Below are 19781 nucleotides of genomic sequence, written 5' to 3'. Positions count from 1 at the left end.
GTCGTCGTCGGCGACATAGACTCCATCAGTACATTGTCATCGACATAGACTCCATTAGTACCTTGTCGTCGACATAGACCCCATCAGTACCTTATTGTCGACATAGACTCCATCAGTACCTTGTCGTCGACATCATCGTCGTTGACATAGACTCCATCAGTACCTTGTCATCGACATCATCGTCATCGACACAGACCTATCAGTATCTCGTCGTCGACATCAGTATCGTCGACATAGACCCAACAGTACCTCAATACCAATACCCAGCATCAATACCTTCAGTACCCAACGTCAGTAGCGTGAGTACCCATTAGCATCGTAGTAGCATTTGTGCAAGAATAAAGAAAGTACTTGCTCTGGCAATAGAGCAAGGGGGCCCTTGAGGGTTTGGGATCGGACATCCCTGTCATCTCTTTTCTCTCTCTTGTGTCTCTCTCTTTCTTTTAGTTCGATTCAATTTTTTCAAGTGAAGTAAAGCAACCCTTGTGTTTGTGTGCGGAGTACTAGATCCGAGCTAAATCCTTACACACTTTCGCTGCACCTGACATTGGTATCAGAGCTCTGTGTGCGTTGCACCTGACACTGTCAAAGTATCACACGAGCATTTGCAGCAAGTGACATACATGCATCATGGACAAAAGGATCATAAGTGCACTTTGCACGAAAAGCCCATTCCGCATCAACATCAGCATCCCAATCTCCTTTCACAGGAGACATAACAATAGCTGCATTTGTAGTGGAACGAGCCTCTTTCTTCTTAGCATAGTTACAAGGGACGGGGGGGACGGGGCCTAGGGCCGGGGGACGGCCGAAACCGGGCCGGGGATGGACTAGAACGTTCGGAAAAATAGCCGATCGGCGGGGTTGCAAGCTGCTGGACCGGGGACGGATGGGGACGGCCAGGAACGGACGGAAATGGCCGGGCAAAATTCAAATTTTGAAAATCTGACCGTTTTCAATGATCATTTGCAGCCAACGTTCTGTTTTTTTGGGGGGGGGGGGGGGTTGGCCCGTGGGTGGCTATAAAAGTTGGGCCTCATCTTCCCTCAAGCTCTCCTCTCTACTAGGAGTCTACGACTCTACGGTCTACCTTCTAGAGGCTTCTACACTCTACGCCGTCTACGGTCTACCTATAAGCGCTCAAGCTCTACCCTTGAGTCTCCACTCTCTCCCTCTTCTACCCTCTCAACTTTGAAGCTCTCCTCTACTCTCTCTCCACACAAGCTCTCCTCTAAGCTATTAGGCTATTAGCTCTACTCTCTCTCCACCATCATGTCATCTCAAGCTAACTCCACTTCTCAAGCCGACTCTTCTCGAAGGAGGCCCGCCGTGCAAACATGGTCGTGGTGGGATGAAGTCGACTCTAGCACGCGTGGTAAAGGTAGCGGTGCAAGACCATGGACGAGCAAGCTATGCCCGTACAAGAGAACGGGTGGTGCAAACAAAGTGCGAGCCCATCTTCCTCATGAATCTAGTCACGAGGTGAAGTTTTGCCCTCGAGTAACTCCCGAGAAGAGGTTGGATCTTCTTGAGAAGCTCACCGTGTATGAGGTCGTGGAAGCGGCCAAGAGGGGCCGTTTTGTTGCCGTTGATCCCTCCGCCACGGCGACACCGCGAGAGCAAAGGGAAGCCAACCTTGACGACATCTCTCAAGCGTTCAAGACAAATGCATCTACAGCGTCCTCTTCCGTTGTGCATCGCCAAACCACCCTCAACGAAAATTGGAATCCTAAATTGAAGGAAGAGGTGGATAGGTTGGTTGTCCGATTCTTCTTCCACGACCACATTGCCTTCCATGCTTCGCGGTGAGTTTCCCTTGGCATATGCACATTGCAATCTCCCATTTTGTATTCATTATGGGGTCTCGACTCTCGACTCTCCATACTAACACAACATGCTCTATTTTGTGTGGATAGGTCTCCATACTTTCGAACCATGGTTACGAAAATAGGGGAATATGGCTCCTCTTATGTGCCACCTTCATTGGAGAGGCTTCGCACCACCCTTCTTGACAAAGAGAAGCTTGCCTTGGAGCAAGCGGCCCAAGCAACAAAGGATTTGTGGGAGACCAATGGCGTCTCTCTCCTTGTAGATGGATGGAGCGACACCCGCAAGCGGTTCATCCACAGAGTAGTGGCCTACTCTCGAGGGGAGATGTACTTTGTGGAGTCACATGATGCATCCGATAGTGGCAAGGCCGCGGAGATGCTTGCTGCGGAGTGGACAAGCACCATAGAGATCACCGGCCCGGAGAATGTCCTTTGTATGGTTGTAGATGGAGAGGCGTCAAATAGGGCAGCTAGGGCTATCATTGAGGGCATGTATCCCAGCATCCATGTCACATTTTGCATGGCGCATTGCCTCAATAACCTCCTCAAGGACATAGGGAACTTGTCATGGATTTCACCCACCATTGGTGACGCCTCTCGAATTGTCTCCTTTGTGTTCAACCATCAAAAAGTGCGCCATGAATTCTCAAAGAGGAGCCACTTGTCCTTGCTCAAATATTCAGAGACAAGATTTGCATTCAATTGGCTTATGCTAGGCCGCTTGTCTACATGTGGCGGAGCCTTAAGGGGCCTCTTTCTCAGTGATGAGCTCCAGGCCATGCCGGAGTCTACATCACCAATAGGATTGAAATGCCGAGAATGGGCCGACGACGTCGCTTGGTGGGAGGAGGTGAAGACTCTTGACGCCATGGTCAAGCCTATTCTACACCTACTTCGAGTTGTGGATGGCTTGCAGCCATGCATTGGCAAAGTCTACGAAGCCATGGATCGGATGATAGAGGCACTTGAGAAGCTTGTGCCTGACCCTGTTCAGTATGCAGAGATTCATGGCTTGTGTGAGTCGAGGTGGAATGGATACTACTCTCCACTTCATGCGGCAGCTTATGTGCTTGACCCTGAGTTTTACGGAAGACGTCAAGAGACCAACAAGGAGGTGAGCAAAGGATGTCGGCTTGCATTGGAGCGCCTTGAGCCCAGCAATGACACTAGGCGCAAGATTAGAGACGAGCTACTCAACTAAAGGCAAAAGAAGGGCTCCTATGGATGTGTAGATGCACAGGTTGATCGCAACAAGATTGGCTCGGTTTTGTGGTGGGAGGACTATGGAGGAGATGGCCCACATTTGCAGCGCTTGGCTGTTCTTATCCTTAGCCAAGCATGTACCACTAGTTGCTTGGAGCAACTATGGAGTGTGTACAGCCACATTGCCTCTAAGAAGAGGAATCGCCTTGGGGTAGAGAGGGCCAATAATTTGGTGTTTGTGAGCGCTAACTTGCGCATGCTTGCCAAGAGCGTCACACACAAGGCAGATCCCTTCACTGAGTGGGAGATGGCACAAGAGAATCCATCTATGGCCGATACACTTTTGGAGGAGCTAGAGGAGGACTTCGAGCCTCAATGCGAGCCTCGCGAGGCCTCATACGTCGCTGACGACCTCGACTACGACGACGATATGGAGATTCAGCAGGCGAGCAGTTCTTGAGTTTGATGATCGTTGACCACTCTCGAGTCTAGACTCTAGAGTCTAGAGTCTACGACTCTACCTACTACATAGCCCTTTGTACTTTTTGTTATCCTTGAGGCTTGTCCTAAGTCCTTTAGGCTTTTTGAGCCCTTGTGGCATGCACTTTTCATTTTGTATGCATCGATGTTTTATTAGCACATTTGCGCCTATATGACTCGTGCTCTTTGGTCTATTTAGTGTAAATTTGTGGTCAAAGTGATGCTCTATGTGTGTGGCATGTGTGTAGGTCAAAAAATGCCAAAAAAACTCTTTTTTTTTTGTTGTTCCGACCCCCGTCCTCGTTTCCTGACTTTTGCCGTCCCGTCTCCGTTCCCGTTCTCGACCCCAACCTGCCGTCCCATGTAACTATGCTTCTTAGCCTCTTTAGCCTTCAATTTCGGACACTGCTTGATCAAGTGATCATTAGCTTTACAATAATGGCAACGCATCTTCTTTTTTGCTTTTTCCACGAGAATTCCCAGACGAATTGCTACCAGCAAAAGCATTAGGAACATGTGATTTACCACTCGCAGAAGAACCACCTTTATTGTTGTTACCACCTTTTCTTTGAGCAACAATAAAGGCATGTTAAAGTGCACGTTGTTTAGCCTTGTTTTTTCTAGATAGTGACTCTTGCAACAGTAACGTGCATAATGAATCAAACGTGACAACTTCTGGATTTCCTTGGGTCATAAGTCTTCAAGTATCAGGAAAAGTCTGGTAAGAATCTGACAAAGCATCAAGAATAGTCTGCACAAGGGAACTGTCAGAAATGACTTTGCTTGTAGAAATAAGTTGCTTAATATCCTTGACACCAGCAAGGAAAGTGTCCATCTCGTCTTCCTCATGCATAATCTTCGACTCTAGCTCTTTATGTAGCAATGCAAACTTAGCCTCATTGCGACTTGCATAAAGATTGGCCAAAATATCCGAAGCCTGTTTTGCAGATTTTGCTGAACCAATATGAGGAGTAATAGTGTGCTTTATAGATAAGCAATCAATGCATGAGCCTGCGCATCTCTTACATCCCAACGAGCTTGCTCAGCCGCATGCAAAACAGCTCTAGTAGCAGCAACCCTACCACCAAAACTTGCAACATCCTCAACGTCGCCTACATCCTCGGAACTAGGACGCAGATCAATGCCCTGCACAATATTCCAGACGCCCTTTGACACAAGCACATGTTGCATCATGTAAGCCCACATAGGGGAATTGTCCACATCCAATCTATCCTCATCAGCAAACATCTTGAACACATTTGTGTTGTTGTTAGCCATGGCAAATGCCTGCACCTGACGTGAAATTTGCCCAAAAAGAGGAGAAACGAAGCGGGACCAACACGTGCTATATAGCACAACCCGTAGAAGAATGTAAGGGACCTGTTATGCAGAAAACGACACTAACAGAAATTCTGCACAAAATGACAAAATTGCCTACGAAGCACTGCTTGTAGTGGAAACAGAGGCCGAAATGAGCCCGAAATCGGAGAAAGTGAGCAAGCATGTGTGTGGAGCTGCTGGCGACTAAGCCCGGGAGGACGCAACCTGCTCTGATACCAATTGTTGGAATTAGGGTTGCAGGGAAACACACATAGCTTGGAGAAGACAAAGGAAGCTCAAGGCACACAACAGAGAGTATATAACTTAGCGTGCAATGGAAAGATTAGATAGCCCTAGAGTGATGGGCGTATATACAATGCATGAGTGAAAAAACCTCTTGGTGAGGAAAAGAATGCCCGGACCGTCCTTAGTGTGTTCACACACATCACCACCATATGTATATGGTAACATATAAGGAGATAACTTCTCTTCCCTTTGATTGAGATTATCATGCTTAGTTGTTTCTCCACATGTTAGGTCAATACATAAGGTGCAATGGTCTGATTCCGGCTCCATTCAGTTAGAGTTACACCACTGTTGCTTCGACATTTTGTACGGCTAGTGATTGTCTTGGGCTGGCCACCCATCGCACATCATGTAGATTGCATGGGTGGATACTTTAGCACGTGTCCAACCGGTCAATTTCTGAGCCTGGCTGGGTGCACACATTTTTAGCCATTTTTGGGCTTTTATGTTTTTTGCACCAGTTGCACATTTTCCCCTACCTCAAACGAACATACTATAAACAGAATGGTTAGGGTCTTGTAGTCATACATTGTGTATTGAGAGCATCATTTACAGAGCACTTGTGTTCTCTCTCTCTCTCTCTCTCTCTCTCTCTCCACAGTGTTTTCGGAGCGCATGGCTCACACCCTTTCCGCTGCTCACTCTCACATGGTATCAATCGCCAGAACTTGGAGCATCTGCATCGATCTCCCTACCAAGGCCTAGTGCTCAAATTGCAACTTTCCATCGCGAGAACCTACAGTTTTCAACCTACAGTTTTCAGCCTAGCGTTTCTTTGAACCATCAGCGTTTTTGGTTTTCAGCCTTACGTTTTTGCATCTGCCGGCCCGGATTTGCATCTTTGCTCCTAGTGCTACCTCCTCTGCAGCAAATCGCACCACATCAGCCTCATATTAGCCTTGCGTTTTTCTGGCCTGATTTGCATTTTTGGACTTACTTGCGTTTTTTGTGACTTGCTGCGTTTTCTGCAAAACGCTGCCCTTACGCACCCGAGGAAGCGGCTTTTATCCGCTTGGAGTGTCTTCTACTGCCAGGAACTTGCAGATCTACACCTATCGTCAGGTATCCCCCAAAATCGGCACTATTTTGACATTGATAACTTCCGATTTTTTTACTGTTTTCAGCCCCTCGATGGTGAAGAAGTGCGAGAACCCCCTCCTCTGACACTCTGCGACGCTCCCGTACCGTTTGGTGGTGTATAGGTACGCTGAAATCTTTGTTACAGCAGTGTTTTCAGCACCCTTTGCAGCGTTTTTTGGGCGGACAGCAGGCTGATTTTTTGCCCTTTGTGCGTTTGATCACTCCCTTGCTCGTTAGGACACCATCTGGTGGCTGTCTGAGCATTTTATTTTGGACTTCTATAGCATTGGAGAGGGTACCTTCGTCGGCGACTTGCGATCATCTTATCGATCTACCTCTGGGACTACTCTTTGAGCACACGACATGTTGACTCCGAAGCAGAAGAGACAACAACAACAACAACAGTTCCAGCAGGGGGCCACCACGTCTACTACGACTACGGCCACTTCCGCTTCTACGACTATGTCGGCATGTGTCAATGCAACATCCAACAATTATGCCCTCACCCAGTTTGCTGAGGAGAAGTTGGATTTACACAACTATTCTGTGTGGAGGAGACGAGTCCGCACAATCATTGCCTACCATCGACTCTGTGAATGATTGAATGATTTCACCCATTCGGCTACGAAGTCTTCCCTTCTCACCGCCACTCAGGACGAGATCGGCGAGTGGGTGGATCCGGACGAGTCTTCACCTTTCTTATAATGAACCTCTCGGACGGCATCACGAAGGAAGTTTCCAAAGAGGAGCATGCACATCCATTATGGAGACGGATTCTTGACCAGTTTGAGGAGACCTCGTTTGCGAGATAGATCACACTTGAACGGGAGTTGTACAACGTGGAGTTCAAGGATTTTAACTCACTCGATGGGTTGAACCGCCGCATGCAGGAGCTCTGGGACGACCTTGTCTCTGTCGGAGGCTCATCTCGGCACGCATGGCTGGCCTCTTACTATTCAAGCTTCCCCCACGCTTTGATCCCTACTTTTAGAGTCTGCTCACATATGGACGTACTGTCACAAAGTGATGATGTGGCGGACAGCAATAACCCTAATTTCTGCCAAAAACCCTAATTTCCGAAAATTGCGGAGGCGGATTATTATTATTATTATTTTTTTTGCGGGAAATTTTGAGCGACGCAAATCTCAGCTTTTCGCTTTGATTTGGGAGAAAGAAAGAGAAAAAGAGAACTTGCTTTTTACTGACTCTCATTGAGAGAGAGAGAGAATCTGCTTTTGCTTTCAAGCTTTTGGGGCTCTGCTTTTGGGCATCCCTTGTAACCTTTAAATTAGTGGTGAGGGCCTCACTTCTCAGAGCATTTGGACGCAGAGTCTGAGAGTGAAACCCTAGCCACTCTCTTGTACTTTGATGATTGATTAATACAAAAAGAAATACCGGAAGAGGCGCCAGTCTTTGGGGCCAATATCTCTAGGCATGGAACTCCGCCGGGCCAGTGCAAATCTATTGTGATCTGTGAAATTTTTTGAAGTGGTTATTTGGTGCTGTCGCGGTTGATTCTTGACTTGGAGTGTCCAAGTCTGTTATAGTGGTATCAGAGCACGACCGATTTCTCTTCTACGGGAAATCCGATCCCCGATTTTTTTTTTCTGCGGCACCTATGGCTTCAGGCAATGATCAGTCGACTCCCTCTGCATCTGGAGATGCGGGCTGGGACCACAACGAAGATTCAGACAGAGAGTATGGCCCGCCTCGGCCTACTCAGGCGGAGCAAAGAGAGATGTAGCGTCGTCAATTGATTGGCGATGCAACAAAGATGATGCTCAATTTTGCCAAGGACCCGAAGATGGCAAAATATATGCCTCTTTGGAAGGTACAGATGGAGTGGCAAAGAACCACAACACCACTCCCAGACCCCGCTCTCAAGAAACCTTCTGCCTCCAAGAAATATACGGAGAAGGAACTAGAGACCGTGGTTGATGCACGGATTGCTCAGCTTTTCGACGTGCAAAATAAAGGCAAAAAGCAGAAGAAACATCTCGGGATATTTGGGTCGTCGGTTGACATTTGACAAGGCAAAGAAACTGAAGAAGCGTGTTCGATTTGAAGGAGTACCCAGTTCTTCTTCTTCTTCTTCTGACAGTTCTTCTAGCTCCTCGGATTAGAGCGAAGAAGACAGAAAAAGCAAAAAAGCGAAGCAAGACACAAAGCTTCGGAAAGGGCAAGAAAAAGGGCAAAGAAGGCTACATCTCGCCCAGAGACTGACAGTTCTACTGAGGACTCGTCTATAGACAGCTCAAATTCCGATGACGGAAAGTTTTATGCGAACAAGAAGAATTTTTACAAAGCCAACCAGTATCACTTTCTCGAAGATAAAAGCAAGAAAGTCCGAGAGTTTAAGGAAGGTGGCCACTCGATCAAGTTTGATACTTTTTCAGGATACTCAGATACTTCGAAGGCTTTGTCTTCTATACAGCAGTTTGACATCGCTTTCGCGGGAGGACGCTATTCAGAGCACTCCAAGATTCGGAGAGTTGCCTCTTACTTTAAGAGGAATGCTCGTACTTGGTGGTCCACGCTTCTTTTAAACAAGACTGCGCATGTTAAATGGCTGAAATTTAAGAGGCTTTTTATTTCTTCTTGGTTGACTCAAGACCTCTTGGAAAAGGGTCTTGTCCAGCCTAGTACTTCACCGTATTGCTCTCCAGTGTTGTTGGTTTTGAAGGAAGACGGATCTTGGAGAATGTGCATTGATTATAGCACTCTCAACGAAATCACCATCAAGAACAGATTTCCGATTCCTAGGATCATGATATACTCGACAGGTTACAGGGATCCTCGTGCTTCAGCAGGATTGACTTGAAGAGTGGATATCATCAGATCAGGATAGCGCCAGGAGATGTCTACAAGACAGCTTTTCGGACGACTTTTGGGTTATTTGAGTTTTTGGTGATGCCTTTTGGCTTAACAATGCTCCTGCGACATTTAACCGGATGATGGACAGGACAGGCGGTTCATACGAAAGTTTGCAGAGGTTGCTTCCCCTTTGCATACCTTGACATAGAAAGGAGTACCTTTTTTCGTGGGGACCCTTAGAGGTGACTGCCTTTCGGACATTGAAAGAGAAATTGACTACAGGACCAGATTTGACATTGCCGGACTTGCAGAAGTCATTTGAAGTATTTTGTGATGCTTGTGGTCGTAGTCTGGGTGCGGTCTTGATGCAAGAAGGCCATCTCATAGCTTACGAGAGTCGTTTGTTCTCTAGGCCGGAGATGACAGCACAGATCTATGAGAAAGAGCTCTTGGTGGTTATCCATGCTCTTACTTAGTGGCGGCATTACCTACTCGGAGCGGATTTTACTGTCTTTACAGACCATCAGAGTTTGCGCTACTTCTTGTCACAGAAGCAGCTTTCGGAAAAGCAGATGCGGTGGGTGAACATCTTGTCACAGTTCCACTTCCAGATTGTCCATGTGCAGGGACAGAAGAATGTGGTGGCAGATGCTTTGTCTCGGAAACCGTTGGTTCTGGCTATTTCCGCTATACATCATAGGAGCTTCGAGGATATGGTCGATCAGTATGCCACAGATACAGATTTTACAGATATTTTCACATGGCTACGGGATGGGGAGACAGTAGCTGGATACTCCCTTCGGGAAGACTACTTGATGAAAAAGACTATGTTGTGCGTTACACAACCGTTGAGGGATAAGGTTATGACTGAATGCCACTGTCCACCTTTTACGGGTCACCGCGGCATTGCTACCACCATGAAGAGGGTAGAGAGATACTTCTTTTGGCGGAGACTCAGGAGGATGTGGAAGCGTTTTTGCGCAGTTGCTTGGTATGCCAGAAGGTCAAGTTTGACAGGCATAAGGCACAGGGATTGTTACAGCCTTTACCCATACCCACCCGCCCCTGGGAAAATATTGAAATGGATTTCATTTTTGATCTCTCGAGAACACAGAATGATCACGATGATTTTCCGATTACATGGCACGTTTGAGACGATTGTCTCCGAGAGAAACCCCAGATTTATGAGGTTGTTTTGGAAGGCAATTTGGGAGAACATTGGCATGCAGTTGCAGTTCTCGTCATCGTTCTACTTGCAGACTGACGGGCAATTTGAGATTGCCAATTCAGTGATTTTAGATTTATTGAAGTCTTGTATCTCGGATCAGAAGACTCAATGGGAAAAGAACTTACCTTTGGTGGAATTTGCCTACAATAACACGATACACTCTTCGACGGGGAAGACGCCATGTGAGATTGTTGAAAGTGCTGCGAAGGTTCCATCCTTCCTAAGCACGAAAGATTAGATATTGGAAGTGGATGAATATTCGCGAGATTTGGATACGGCTTTTGCCAAGGTTCGCGAGACTTTACAGGAGTCTCAAGAACGCCAGAAAAAGGCAGCAGATCGCCATCGTCGCGACTTGAAACTGAAGGAGGATGATTGGGTGCTCTTACTTTTGAGAAGGAACGCCTAAGAAAGAAAAAGGGAAAGGAGAGGCTTTTTCCAAAGCTTAGTATGCGATACTACGTACCTTTCCAGATCACTGACAAGATAAATGATGTCTCCTTCCGATTGGAACTGCCAGATACTTGGAGGATTCATAATGCATTGTATGTGAGACTCTTGAACCTTGTTAAGGGTGATGTGCCTGATGATGGGGAGCCTGATGAGTAACCCGCAGTGGAAGAAAACGAGGAGATCGTTGTTCCTGAACAGATTTTGGCACATAATGATACGAAGAAAGGTAAAGTCCGAAGGCGGTTCTTGGTTTAGTTCAAGAACTTTCCTGCATTTGATGCGAAGTGGATGGAGGAGGAGGACCTAGCAGATACTCCTCGGATTGTGAAACTTTACCTCGATGTTTTGGTTTAGCATAGTCTACTCCAAACGGAACGCAGAAACTCAGCTTGGCCGAAGATCTGGTGTAGTGGGATGCACAAGAGGGGAGTTACTCCGCTCCTTTGTCAACAGATGCCTCGATTTTGATACTAAAGTCACTGATGTCTCTTTGAGCTTCAGGGATACTGAGAGCTGACAGTATTCTGTTGGATGACTTTATGAAATGGAATTCCTGATTATGATACTGATTTGTTCTTGACTTCTTGTGAGTGCAGGAACTGATAGACGAAATGACTGCAGCATTTTGGTCTACTTGATCTCGAATAGACATGGTTGCAATAGGGGTTAGTCAATCGGACATCGATGAGGTCCCGATTGGACCTAGATGTGATTGCTAGCTTCATTGCCGATAAATCATGGTCTAAGATCCGAATGAATGTTGAATGTCATGTGATGTCCTGTGATTCTGGTGATGTCCTGTGATGTCCTGTGATGTCGTGTGATGTGACTGTCGATTTTGTACATGTGCTAGATGTGTGATCCTAGTACGTAGGTTCTAACAGTCGGTGTCTGCTAAGACGGTTTATGGCTTTTGTCGGTTTTGCAGGCGTAATCGCGGTCGATTACAATGCTTTCAAGAGGGGGGTATGTCACAAAGTGATGACGTGGCGGACAACAAAAACCCTAATTTCTACCAGAAACCCTAATTTCCGGAAATCGCGGAGGCGGATTATTAAAAAAATAATAATAAAATAATAATAATAATTATTTTTTGGTAAATTTTGAGCGACGCAAATCTCAGCTTTTCGCTTTGATTTGGGAGAAAGAAAGAGAAAAAGAGAACTTGCTTTTTACTGACTCTCATTGAGAGAGAGAGAGAATCTGCTTTTGCTTTCAAGCTTTTGGGGCTCTGCTTTTGGGCATCCCTTGTAACCTTTAGATTAGTGGTGAGGGCCTCACTTCTTAGAGCGTCTGGACGTAGAGTCTGAGAGTGAAACCCTAGCCACTCTCTTGTACTTTGATGATTAATTAATACAAAAAGAAATACCGGAAGGGGCGCCAGTCTTTGGGGCCAATATCTCTAGGCACGAAACTCCGCCGGGCCAGTGCAAATCTATTGTGATCTGTGAATTGTTTTGAAGTGGTTATTTGGTGCTGTCGCAGTTGATTCTTGACTTGGAGTGTCCAAGTCTGTTACACGTACCTCTTTTTCCACCTAGGACGAGATTCTTCCTTCCCTCAGACAGATCGAGGGGCACTCCGCATTCACAGAGCCGGAGGTGTTGTTGATGACGAAGAAGCTTTGATAGCTCAAGGAGGCAACAAGAAAGGTAAAGGTAAGAAGAGGAAGAAGAAGAACAAGGACATCGAATGTTACCGGTGCCACAAGAATGGGCACAAAGAAGCAGAATGCAGAAAGAAGAAGCGAGAAGGCCAACAAGGAGAAACAAGGGACCGCTCTTGTCGTGACGACGGACCACGCTCTTGCTACATCGCAGTCAGGTACTTGGGTTGTTGACAGTGGAGCCACCACTCACATGGCTTCCCAACAGTCTTGGTTTAGCTCTCTCAGGGAGACTCATGGGCAGACCGTCAGTATGGGTAACAACCATGAGATTCTAGTGTTTGGCACAGGTTAGATTACCCTCTTCCTTTCTACCTTAGACCCGAAGTTCAGTTCAACGGAGGCGCTTTACGTTCCGGACATGGCCTTCAACCTCCTCTCTGTGTCGAGTTTGGACTCTCAGGGAGCTGACATACACTTTGGTATTGGCATAGTGACAATTTCTGATTCTACGAAAGGTAGTATCCTTGCACGCTGTGAGCGTGATGGTTCCCTATACCGCCTCACTGCTCTTTTGTCTTGGACCACGGAGTCTTCTTCTCTATGGCATGCACGATTTGGACATCTATGTTATGAGTAGCTTCAGCAGGCTGCTTGGACCTCTATGGTGGAGGGTTTACCAGCGATATGCTCCTCATCAGGCGTATGCGAGGCTTGCCAGATGGGCAAGCAACACAGGGTTTCCTTTTCGAAGCAGACATCCAACAACAGAGCTTCGGCACCACTGGCACTGGTTGACATTGATCTATGTGGCCCGATGAGCACTCCTTCATATTCTGGCTCACAGTTTTTGCTTGTGCTTGGGGATGATTTCAGCAGGTACACTTGGGCTTCGTTCTTAAAGCTCAAGTCGGAGGCTTTCAGTTTCATTCGAAATTGGAAAGTCCAAGAAGCTACAGAAATCATGCATAGTCTTCAAATCCGGCCATGTCCAGATTGCTTCAACCTTGGCAAGATCCATTCGCACACCATCCTTTGACACTATGTGGCCAAGAAAGTGAATCTCTTTCAAGAAGAACTCACTTTTCTTAGGATTAGCAAGCAACCTGTAACTGCGTAACTCTTCGAAGACAATGGTCAAGTGACGCCTATGCTCCTCTTCATTCTTTGAGTAGACTATCATGTCATCAAAGAATGTGCCAAGAAACTTTTGGTGTGGGCGGAAGATTCGATCCATAATCCTATTGAACGTAGCAGGAGCGTTTGTAAGACCGAACGGCATCACTAAGAACTCATACAAACCAAATGTCATTCTAAACGCAGTCTTGTGCACGTCCTCTGGCCTGATATGAATCTGATGGTACCCACTCTTAGGTCTATCCTACTGAAAATTGCAGCACCCTCTACTATCCAGTCGGTCAAGAATATCATCAATCCTTGAAACTTGTTCTTGATGGTATTCTTATTCAACGCACGGTAATCAATACACATACGCCAAGAGCCATCCTTCTTCTGTACTAGAAGCATTGGGGAGCAAAAGGGTGAAGAACTAGGTTGAATCAGCCCTTTTTCTAGCAGCTCCTCTACTTGGCTCATAATCTCTTTCTGCTGAGCCGCACTAACCTTGTAGGGAGGCTTATTTGGTGGGCTACAACCTAGCACCAAATCTATCGCATGATCCTTAGGCCTGTCTTGCGGCAACGGAGATGGTAATGAGTCAGAAAAACAGTCGTTAAACTCTTGCAAAAATGCTGACCTTTCTATATCTAACACAGATAAATTTGACTGACAATTATCTAAAACATCACGTGCAAAAAATCAAGTACGCAGAAAGACGATTCTTAATGACAACAGTGATAGTTGAACGAGATACAATAGGGACAATCTCCCTTTAAGCTTTACATCAAGGATGTGAGTTTTGCCACTATGCTGAAGGGTGATGTTTTTGTTGAAGACATCCAACACTCCATGTATATGGAACATCCACGGGTTCCCAACAATGCATCATACCCTTCCAATGGCATGATGTAAAATTCCTCTGTGTCCACATATGACTGAATATGCAGACGCAGCTTTCCAATGATAGGCATAACACACTCGGAATGGCGAGGACATTCCAACCCTGCCTCTGCTGTGTACCCCATCTCTTCAACTTTAATGCCCAACTTGATGGCCAATTCTCGTGATAAAGTTTGCTTTAGAACCTCGATCAAAGAAGATAAGTACTGTCTGGTCTCTAACTTTACCCCACGTTCTGCATAACTCACTGGCATCTGAACTTGGCCTATCTAGCACTAGACCAAATGTAGGTTTGGGCTTCTTGTCCTTTGTGTCCTCTTTGTCATGCGAATCAGCTGGTCTTCTTCTTGGTGGAAAATTTGTAGCAAAGTGACCAAACTGCTCGCATTAAAACATTTGTTGTCGGCCGGTAAAACTTTCTTTTCCTCAAACGACTTGCGCACAAAAGGTTTCCTTTTCTGTTTCTTAGCTTGCGCTCCAGACATTTCGGCTGATTTCTTGCCTTTGTTTGCCTTTTCTGACCCTTGGGATGCTTCAAGAGTCACTTTCACAACGGGCTTCTTTGCTCGATTTTTTTTTTTCGTGACCCCCTTTCAGGTTGCTCTGAAAGCCACTGTCCTCTCCCTTCAGCAAGGCAAGACCAGTGTTGGCAACTTCCATAAGTTGAGTGAGGGTAGCCACTCTGTTCTTTGTATAGTAATCTCGAAGCCCTTTAGGCAGCCCACACCAATACTTCTCAATATGCTCTGTCAGAGGCACAAACCCGTAGGAGGTTACCGAGAGCAACACTTCACAAAACCTTCGATTGTACTTCTGCAGGCTCTTGCAAGTAGCCGCAGTGAGTTGGTGCCAATCCATCATGACATCGGCTTCAAATTTATTTGATAGCCACGCAAATGCAAACATGTTGCGGGTGCCTGTCCTTGCATCAACAGAGTCGTCCACCATGTATTCGCATCGCCTTTCAAGAAAGTGGCAGCTTTCTTAACCTTGGAGGCCTTTGTAAAATTCCCCCTTGCATAAGCTGCATCAAAGTGCTGGAGGAAAGTAAGAGCCTTCGCCTTATCCTCAAAGCCGCTAAAAGTTTCAAACTTGACAATTGCACCACCTTCTTTGTAGGCTTTTGGCTTTTTCAGCGCTTCTAAATTGTCATAGGGAATTGTCTGCAACATGGGCACTGTAATAGGGATCATCGGCGCCCCTTGGCCATTGACATTTTGCGTCACTGGTGCCATATGTGCCTAGTGGTCGGAAAACCAGCCATGCCAAAATTTCCCTGTGGCACCCCAAACTGGCCGTGGTTGCACTGAAACCCTTGTTGCATGCCAAATCTTGTGAAGAGGAACCGTCTTCCCTGGCGTCGTTTGTCCTGTCAGCCATAGTGTGATTCCAAGTTCCCGTGCTTTGTATCTTTGTCGCAAACCAACCAAGGCTCACTCTTTAAGGAAAAAGTGATTCTGTCTCGACGACGGAACCATGAAACCAGGCCGTAGGGCGGTAGACTTTAGCTTTCACTTGATTCTCTACTTGAAAAACTTTACTTGAACTCTATGACATAGAGGAACTTTACGAAGAAACATGTGACTAGAATTAACACTTCAAACAAACGACGGCCTGTCAGCTAGAGTGCTACCAAGCAGACAGCGACACCCTGTAGGCCCCAAAGATTGGCGCCCCTTTCGGTATTTCTTTATTCTTATTGCAAAGAGACGATCCTAACACCTTCACCAACTTTCGCCAAGCTGTGCAAACTTGTCCATGGCTGTAATTGCAGGTTTTTGTCCCAATTCCGCCAGCATAATGGCGCTAAAACCTTTGTAGGTCAAAAGTACACATCAAGGACACTTTCCCTTGCAATTTGGAAGCTTTCCATTGAGCTGCATGCCAATTTTAGCGTGCTGTAATTCCCTGTTTTGTCACTGTGAGGTGCCCAAAGCGCTGTTTAAGCATCCCAAGGCTTTCGCGAGGCTCCCCTAGCGATGTCTTGGAGTTTACTTACGAATCGTAAACCTGCAGAAAAATACAGCACGTTGTAATTTTCCGTTTTGGATCGTTTTGGGTGGAGCGAACACCTCTACGTGTGTCTTAGGTGCTCCGGCACGCAATTGCACAGTTCCCCTTTGAGTCAGATGAGTTTTCACATGAGAAAACTCTCCGATTTCGCAATCCTTTGCGATGGAACTGCGAGTACTTGTGGGGGATTAGCAATTAGCTAATCCGGTACCTGTTCAAAAGGCTCTTGCCTTGGCAAACGCGCATAAAACCCCCAGAACTGTACATGGTCAACTGAGAAGCCCAACTAGTGAGGCATTACCATATGTGCAAAAGGGAGAGAGAGATGCTCGAGAGCAAATCGTCGCGCTACATGAGACAAGGGAGAAGGCAAGCTTTCCATTAAAGCTGTGATCACCTGCACCTACTACTCTCACACACACTGTAGTCACTTAACGAACAGAAATCAGCCTCCTCTCTCAGCTTGGACGACCCCTCTTGATGCATAACTGGCAAAATCTCCTGGAGCTGCCAAGTGTCTAGTTTGTCTCTTTTGAGTTAACTCGTAGTACCCACCGACTTATAAAGTGTAGCGAGGCCCCGTAGTAACAGGGAATGGCCACTACGTCCTCGTTCCCCGTTCCCATCCCAATTTCCCGTTCCGGATCCCTGTTCTGTGTTTCAAACGTGAGTATCCAATACAGGGAATGGCATTTCATGCACGTTGCCGTTCTCCATTCCCCGTTCCGATTTCCCGTTCCTGGTAACTATGAGCGAGGGGCCTAAATGACTTTGAATTGAGCCTAGACACCCTTTTACTGTTCGGATTTTAGTGCCGACGATTGGCTCGACCATCTCATGGCGACTTGCCCTGCCCGACTCCGGGTGAAACTCTTGGCCATCGGCCATTTCACACTAGCCACACAATTTCCGGTCATTTGTGACTTCAAAAAGAGGGTCCCAAAAATTAAAGAAAAATCAAGAGAAAGAAAGCAACAACTAAGGTTAGTGGTTGGCACAGCCTCGCGACATTAGACCACCGAACCTGCCACCTTACCGAGTTAACCAAGTCCAAAATGAAGAAATAATGAATCAGAATAGATTCCCCATCATGAGGATCGATTATATGCTCGATAGACTTCACGGTTCTACGTGCTTTATCTGAAGAGTGGTTATCATCAAATCCAAATTTCTCCTGGAGACGTCTACAAGACAGCTTTTAGGACAACTTTTGGTTTGTACGAATATTTGGTGATTCCATGTGGCCTTACGAATGCTCCAGCGACATTCAATCGTATGATGGATATAATTTTCAGAGAGTAGGGATCATTGGTGGGCACTTTCTTTGACGACATCATCGTCTTCTCCAAGAGTGAGACAGAACACATACATGTCCTATTACAAGTTTTTCAGGCACTGCGAAAGCATAAATTGGTTATAAATGCGAAAAAGAGCGCGTTCTTCTTGTGAGAGATACACTTTTTGGGACACATCGTCTCAGTGGAAGGTGTAAAGATGGACCCGACCAAAATGGAGACCATTCGTGATTGGCCTGATTTGAAGAATGTTCATGAAGTTCAAAGTTTTCTGGGCTTGTGCTCATATTATCGGTGGTTCATTCGAAAATTTGCAGAGATAGCTTTGTATATGCTTACTCAGAAAGGAGCTTCTTTACTTGGGGACTGACAACGATTGCAACCTTTCACACTCTCAAGGAAAAGTTGACAACAGGACTGGCCTTGTTGGACTTGCAAAAGCCATTTGAAGTTTATTGTGATGCTTGTGATCGCAGTCTGGGAGCAGTCTTGATGCAAGAAGGCCATATCATTGCTTACGAGAGCAGGATGTTTTCACGTCTTGAATTGGTTGCACAGATTTACGAGAAAAAGTTGTTGGCAGTAATCCATGCTATTACTCAGTGGCGACATTTTCTACTCGGAGCCGACTTTACTGTCTTCACAGACCATTGGAGTTTACACTACTTGTCGCAGAAGCAACTTTTGGAAAAGCAGATGAGGTGGGCTAACATCCTGTCACAGTTTCATTTCCAGATAGTCCATGTTCAGGGACAAAAGAATTTACTGGCAGCTGCGTTGTTTAGCAAGCCCTTGGTTCTGGCTTTTTCCGCGATACATCATCGAAGCTTCGAGGATATGGTAGATCAGTACCCCACAGATCTTGATTTTGCAGATATCTTTCACGGGATACAGAATGGAGAGACATTTGTAGGCTATTCCATACGGGACGACTATTTGATACGGAAAACGATGTTGTGTGTTACACAACCTTTGAGGGAAAAGGTTTTGACAGAGTGCCATTGTCCACTTTTTTTTTCAGGTCACCGCGGCATAGATACCACCTTGAAGGGTTTTCAGCGTTACTTTTACTGGCTAAGGCTCAAAAAGGATGTGGACGAGTTTGTTCGCAGTTGCTTGGTATTCCAAAAGGTCAAGTTTGAGAGGCATAAGGCACCAAGATTTCTACAGTCTTTACCCATACCCTTCCATCCCTGGGAAAGCATTGCCATGGATTTGATTTTTGATCTTCCCAACACTCAAAGTGGACAGGATGGCATTTGGACAGTCATCTACAGATTTCAGTAAACAGGCCCACCTCATTCCGGTAAAGAATACAATTAAGCCCGACCAGTTGGCGAAACTGTTTGTCTCACAGATTTTCCGATTACATGGCATGCCGAGCCCATTGTTTCGGACAAAGATGCCCGATTTACTAGTTTGTTTTGGAGGGAAATCTGGGAGAACATTGACATGTACATGGTTGCATTTCTCGTCCTCATTCCACCCGCAGACAGATGGGCAATTTGAGATAGCTAATTGAGTGGTTTTGGATATGTTGAAGTCTTATATTTTGGATCAGAAGACTGAATGGGAAAAGTATTTGTCCTTGGTGGATTTTGCCTAAAACACCACTGGTCATTTAGACGGGGAAGACACCATTTGAGGTGATTGAGAATGACTAAGATAGATACATTGGATGACTACTATCAAAGGTTTTCGGATACTTATTTGCCAAAGAGACCAGATTGAGCGGTTTTGTTGTGGTTTGCCAAAAGAGATTTGAGACTATTGTCTAGACCAGGTGTCTGACTCCATTCAGAGACTTATGGGACATGCTAAGGAACGATATGGAATGCATGTCGGCTCATTGAATTACCCTACAGACAGGATAGTATCTACCTCGACAGGGCAAGAGTCTGCCAGTGAAAAGGATGAATCAGGGGAACCGGATGACAGCTCATCACAGGATTCTGGAGAATCAGATGGTAGCACATCTGAAGGTTCCGGCAAACTAAGGGAACTAGATGCAAGTTCATCAGAGGATTCTGGAGAAAGGGGATGAGATTATAGTGCGTCTCAGGGTTCCGATAATTGAGATTGACGTGCCAATGGATAGGAGAAGCTAGCGAAGCTACCCACAGGTCCCAGGGCAC

General features: G+C 46.1%; 1 protein-coding gene and 1 pseudogene across 1 annotated transcript in view; both read left to right on the top strand.

Moving 5' to 3' along the window:
* Positions 1 to 19781, top strand: part of LOC147461523 (putative cyclic nucleotide-gated ion channel 20, chloroplastic) — a 192183-nt gene that overhangs the window by 51055 nt on the left and 121347 nt on the right. The gene's annotated exons all lie outside the window — the stretch shown is intronic.
* On the top strand, positions 1273 to 3492 carry LOC147461524 (uncharacterized; annotated as a pseudogene).

Source organism: Adiantum capillus-veneris, chromosome 3 (genome assembly GCF_014529385.1).
Source record: "Adiantum capillus-veneris isolate H3 chromosome 3, ASM1452938v2, whole genome shotgun sequence".
Lineage (NCBI taxonomy): Eukaryota > Viridiplantae > Streptophyta > Polypodiopsida > Polypodiales > Pteridaceae > Adiantum > Adiantum capillus-veneris.
Note: the sequence above shows the minus strand (reverse complement) of the source record. Positions and strands in the feature narration are given on the sequence as shown.